This window comes from Zootoca vivipara, chromosome 8, assembly GCF_963506605.1.
Source record: "Zootoca vivipara chromosome 8, rZooViv1.1, whole genome shotgun sequence".
In the NCBI taxonomy this organism is placed as follows: domain Eukaryota; kingdom Metazoa; phylum Chordata; class Lepidosauria; order Squamata; family Lacertidae; genus Zootoca; species Zootoca vivipara.
In genome coordinates this window covers 55,421,194-55,427,193 of record NC_083283.1, presented here as the reverse complement: position 1 = coordinate 55,427,193, position 6,000 = coordinate 55,421,194, and the positions used below count along the sequence as shown (strand labels likewise).

The window sequence follows — 6,000 nt, the reverse complement described above, 5'->3', positions numbered from 1 at the left end:
TGTTTTGAAAGTGCAAAAGCAAAAGGAGAAGGGGAAATATTCCTGTGTGTTCAGTCCTTTGGATCAAGATACATACTAGTGAAGAACAGGGCACAGATGGCGTTTTTGAGTCATTAAAATAGCAACATGCAGTTTTGCAAGCAACAGGAAGGATGCAGAGGAAATGGCACTGGTGTGTGTGTGTGCCAGATGCATTGAGCACAGATAGCTTCTGAGCCTCCTCCTTTGAAGAATTGCTAAAACCAGCACAGCAGACATTCTGCAATATACAGTGTTTGAGTATTAGGAATAAATTCTGCATTCTGTATGTGTATGGATGAAATTGGGGTGTGTGTGTGGGAAGAGCACTGGAATAGGGAGCTTGGGGATATTGTAGAATCCATGGGTTGTGGTCAATAAAATTATACTCTTGAGAAGACCCAATAAAAGTAATAGATGTAAGTTAGTCATGTCCATCAATCTCAATAGGTCTACTTTGATTAGTTCGCTACAACCTAATGTGTCTTTTGGAGCAGGATTGGCCACACATTTGGTTGGAGTCTTTTAAGTCAGGGGTGTGGAACCTTTGGCCATCCAGACACTGGAGGACTACAACCTCCTCCACTCCTGCCTGCAGACTGGGGCTGATGTGAACTGGATTCCATCAACCTCTAGAGCAGTGTTTCCCAACCAGTGTGCCTCCAGATGTTTTGGGACTACAACTCCCATCATTGCTGACCACTGGTCTTGCTAGCTAGGGATGATGGGAGTTGTAGTCCCAAAACATCTGGAGGCACACTGGTTGGGAAACACTGCTCTAGAGGACCACAAATTGCCCACCCCTGATTTAGGTGGACTCAGACCAGGAAGAAAGCCCAAGGAGATCATGGATGGTTTGTCAGGGTCATTTCGAGTCATTCAAGGGAAGGCAAAACGGTTCAGCAGTAGTAGTTCTGACTCCAGTTCTGCTATACTTTCTGGATACAACAATTTCTGTTCCTCTGGTATCTTGCCAACCTTTTTTGCAGACCTTAACTGAACTGATTCACAAACTACAGGCTCAAACCCACTATCCTGAGATTAAGAGTCTCACACTCTACCCACTGAGCAGGTCTTAAGTGAGGCTAGGTGAGCAATCAAGCAAAAACAACTCTCTGTTTCTCAGTCCTTGCTACAGAGAGAAGAGACACCCACTGCCTCCTCTCGTTTCCCCCTCCATGTAGCACTATGGGAAGGGCTGGATTCCTTGGCTGAAATCTCAACCAAAATACAATCCAGGAGAAGCAGTTCAGCAGCAGAGATGTGCTTTGCATGTTAGTTTGATCCCCAGTGTCTCCAGGTAAGACTGGGAGAAAGCCTTGCCCAACATACTGGAGAGCAACTGTAGAGGGAGAGGGGCTGCTCCTTTCATGACCCACCCTTCTCGCCTTGCAGAGAGAGAGAGAGAGAGGGAGAGAGAGAGCTGCTCACAACATAGAATTGTCGAGTTGGAAGGGACCCCAAGGGTCCAACCCCATGCAATCCCCCATGGGTCCAATCCTCTATACCACGGTGCCCAGAAAGTAACTTGAAGTAGGACAAGGCACTCCCTTGCTTCGCCCAACTTTTAGGCTCCAAACCCGGAAGCGGCAGAACTCAGAGCAGGAGGCACCATGGGGTGGGGTTGCAGGGACTTCCTGGGGGGGGGGTCCCTCAACCCCCCCAATCCTTTCCAGCCCCTGCTGCAGCGCAGGGGGAGGATTCAGCTTTGTTCCTTCCGTTCACCCGCTGCTTTCCCTTCCAAATAAACGTGCCAGTGTAACGTGTAGCTCGACTCCAAAGGGGGCGGGCAGGGGGAGTGCCCAACCTTTCCTCTGCCCCCGGGAAGTCCCGATCCAGCGCAGAGGGTGCCTTCTCCTCCTCCCTCCCCCGCGCCCCTCCCCGCCGTGTTGACATTCGCGCGCCTCACTCCGTCCTTCCTGGTTCGGGAGGCAGGCGCAAGAGCCCCACCCCTCGGCGCTCGCCAGCTCCGCGCGCGTCCTTGCCTGGGCGAAGGTGCTTCTTGGACGGGAGTCTGCGGCGATCAAAGACCCCGGCGGCTGGCAGAAGGAGGAGGAGGAGGTGGAGTGGGAGGCTGACCCCGAACTCGTGGGAGGAGGAGAGAGAGAGAGAGAGAAGGCGGTTGGGCAACTACCCCAAGCTGGCGCACGCGGGCGCCCCTTTGGAACTGCCCACCTGAGCGCACAGGACAGAAGCGGCGATTTGATTCGCGCCAGGCCACGTTTTCTGCGGAGGGAGGAGGAGAGCGGCGCCTTCCAGCCTCGTCTCGCTTCGTGACAGCGCCGACCGAGCTCGGGAGGGAGCAGATCCGAGGGGGATCTCCCCCACCCAGCCACCCCCTCGCCGCCCGCCCTCCTCCTGTCGTGGCAGCTGACGAGCCGACTCGCCCTGACCTGCGGGGTCCCCCACGCCGCCTTCGCTCTTCCCCTCCGCCACTCCAAGTGGCCTTCCTCGCGTGGGTAGAGGAAGGGGGTCTCCTCCGTGTCTCCGCCCGCCCGATCCCCCTCTCCGGGGGGGTGGATGCTGCAGACCCCTGGGAGCCTGCGAGGCCAGAACGAGCGACAGAGGACACCTGGGGTGCGTTATTGGGGCGCGAGCTGCGCCTTCTTTTGTACTCTTTTATGCATTTGTTTGTGTCGCTGTGTGTGTGTGGGTTTGTGTGTGTGTGTGTGTGTGTGTGAGAGAGAGAGAGAGAGAGAGAGAGAGAGAGAGAGAGAGAGAGAAAAGGGTGGCGCGGCTGCTGCTTGACGATAGCCACAATCTGTCTCACGTCTGTCTGGCGGCGCTGCGCCCAAGACGCGGCGCGGATCAGCCCTATCGTGTAGTATTTGTTTGTGTGTCTCTGTGTTGTGTTCGCCGGGGGCTGTAGGGGAATTGCTGGCTGGATCCCAGGCAAGGGAGAAGGCGGACTTGTTGTCCCTATCGCTGTTCTGGCCTGAGGCTGATAAATAAATAAATAAATTCAGGTTACCACCAGCCTTAAGGGGCGCAAGCTGGTGACACACGCCCAGCCCTTCCCTAATCTTTCTCTCCACTAAGGTAGTCGACTAAAGCTTCCACAGCGGTAGCCGCCAGAGTCGGGGAGGGGGGGGACGTACCGTATTGTGCGCGCCCTTTGTGCCACATCTGGCGTTATGGCATGCATTTCCCGCTCACCTGAGAAGGAGGGACGAGGCCTCCCGCAACGGGCCTGGACTGTGGCTGATGAAATGGGAGAGTAAACCTGCATGTATTGCTCCACGCTGCCTTGCGATGTTGCATAAGTGGGCGGGTTGTAAATATTTTTATGAATAACAAAATTAATAAATAGTGTAACATGCCGGGGCATGAGCTGGAGAGGAAGTGTTGCAGGAAGGCAATAACCGGTTTGCAGCACAGAAGTGTAGTTTTTCTCAGTCTAGAATCCTCAACACGCTGCTTTCAATCTAGATCCCTTCTAGACTTGATACACGTTTGAAACTTATTACCAAACTTAAAACCATGGAGAGACCTGGTCTGAATACAGACATTGGATTCTTATCTCATTATATATGATAAAGCTATTTTTAGCCATCTCACACCTTGCTTTTTCCTGTAAGACCAATTGCAGTTGTTAACAGTCATCAACAGGTTGACCACACCTATCAGCCAATCACCCATTCCCACCACCCTTCTGAGTAATGCCCCTCTCCACCCTCTCACTATATATGTGGATCTGGTGACTTCTGTTTCAGCATATCTGAAGACGTGTGCATGCACATGAAAGCTCATACCAATGACAAACTTAGTTGGTCTCTAAGGTGCTACTGGAAGGATTTTTTTTTTTATTTTGTTTCGTACATAGAAAAAGGCAAGGACTCTGGCTCAATTGATCCTAGAACAAAATGTTGTGTGTACACAGCCTAATATTGCAGAGGGAATATATATGAATGGTTGCAAGAGAAAGTGGGGTGAGCTGGGAGGCCCTCATCTCTTGTTGTTGCTGGTTATGCTGCTTTGAGAGTTTTGTATACTTAAGTGAGATGAAAATTGTCTAGCCAGCCTATGTGGTACTCTTCCCGATACAATATAATAATTGTCGGAGAATAACAATTAGAAGAGATTGTGTTGCTTCAGGGACTACTCATAGGATAATGAACATGAAACTGTTGCCCTGAGGAGGTTCAGAGGAACTCGGAGTGTGCATACTCCTCAGTCAAGCTAAGTTGGTCCAATAGGAGAAGATAATCAACTGTGACATATAATCAAATGACAGAGGAGGGAGTTCACCTCTTTTGGCAGTGGACCTTCTGGTTTATAAACTTGTTTGGAGTCTGTCCTGGTCATTGACTGAATGCAGGGCCGGCTCTAGGTAGAGTCCCAGTGGCGCGGGGCACTAGGGCGCCGGGCCGGTAGGCAGGGCGCTGCGCGGCAAAGCCGTGCGGAAGCCATGCTGTGCCCTGCGAGGGCGCCGGAGCGATCTCCGTCCCTCAGTGCCAGGGCACGCGACCTGCTCGAGACTGCCCTGACTGAATGGGAGACCATCTGGGAATCCTGTTCTAGACTGCCTGGAATTCCAGGATGGAAGACGCCAAACAGAGGTCTGCTGGATCAGACTAGAGGCCTGCCTAAGCCAGCATTGTGTTTCCCACAGTCACCTGCACAGGTGCGAAGCCCACAAGCAGGAGATAAACAATAGGCATCTCCTGCTGCTGTTTCAGGACAATTTGTGGTATTCAGAGGTATGTTGCCTCAGATCCTTAAGGTACTATACAGTATATAGCCATCACGACTGGTAGCAACGGGTAGGCTAAGCCCTGCATGAATTTGTTAATCCCTTTTAAAAACAGCCCAAATTTGTGGCCTATACCACTTCTTGAGGTACCAAACTGCATAGTTCAATTATGTGCTGTGTAAGTCCTTTTTTCCTGGCCTGAATCTTTTATAGCAAAGTACTTTTATCTCTCTTGAATCTTCCACATCCAAGCTTCATTGGATGACATTGAGTTCAGGTTACTATGAGAGTTATTCCACTGCTGCTGATCATTTCTACAACTTTTCCAGATCTACAGTATCTTTACTGAGATGTGGTGACCAAAACTGTACAACATATTCAGAGTGGTAGTTTCATACTGATATGAAAGCTTTGTGATATTGGTAGTTTTATTTCTGATCACTTTTCTAATGATACCTAACATAGGTAGGTGAACATTATTTCACAGTTGCCACACACTAGATCAACGTTTTAATTGAGCTTTCTGCTGTGATCCTGATATCTTTTCCCTGGTTCAGACACAATCAGTGTGCATGTAAGGTTGGGACTGTAGACCCCCCCCCAAGTGAATTACTTTACACTTGCTTATATTAAACCACATTTGCCATTTTATTTCCCTTTCAACCAGTCTGGAGAGATTCCTTTGGAGATCCTCACAATCCGTTTTTTGTTTCTCCCCACCCTGAATAATTAGGTGGTATCAGCTTTGCTAGCTCACAATTCACTCATAACTCTGGGTTTCATAAATATTCCAGATCTTATCAATGTAGCAAATCAATGAACATCTGACTTCAAATCTGAACCCTTCCACCTCCAAAACACACACACACACACACACACACACACACACACACACACTTTTAAGATAGTTGCAGTTGGAGCTGTGAGGTGATGGCTATGAGCTGCCCCTGAAGGACTTGCCGTATCTTGGATACTTGGTGTTGAAATATCCTTGCAGGTTATTCATTTGAACTTTTCAGAATATTCTTATCTCACACTTGAACTTGGTAACAATGCTATGATTGTTGCATGTCCTTGTTGATCGTAGTTGTTAGAGAACACATCAGCCATGGAAGCTTATTTTTGACACCGTGCTCCATACAGACTAGCTCATGTCTATGCAAAACATTTCATAACTTATTTGCTTGGCCTTTCCCCCCTGACAATTGTGTGCTTGGAGGATATTCTCTAAAAGGTGCACAAACTGTCATTTTATACTAAACATAGTACTGCAATCTATCTGATATGGT

At 49.5% G+C, this 6,000-nt stretch overlaps 1 protein-coding gene across 2 annotated transcripts in view; it reads left to right on the top strand.

Moving 5' to 3' along the window:
* Positions 1 to 1,951: 1,951 nt before the first annotated feature.
* MBP (myelin basic protein) overlaps positions 1,952 to 6,000 on the top strand; it is a 98,212-nt gene continuing 94,163 nt past the window's right edge. Inside the window, exon 1 of one of the 2 annotated variants that reach the window (XM_035124388.2) lies at positions 1,952 to 2,595. The gene's annotated coding sequence lies outside the window, so the exon portion shown is untranslated. The remainder of the gene's footprint in view (positions 2,596 to 6,000) is intronic. The other variant, XM_035124387.2, reaches the window with a different exon arrangement.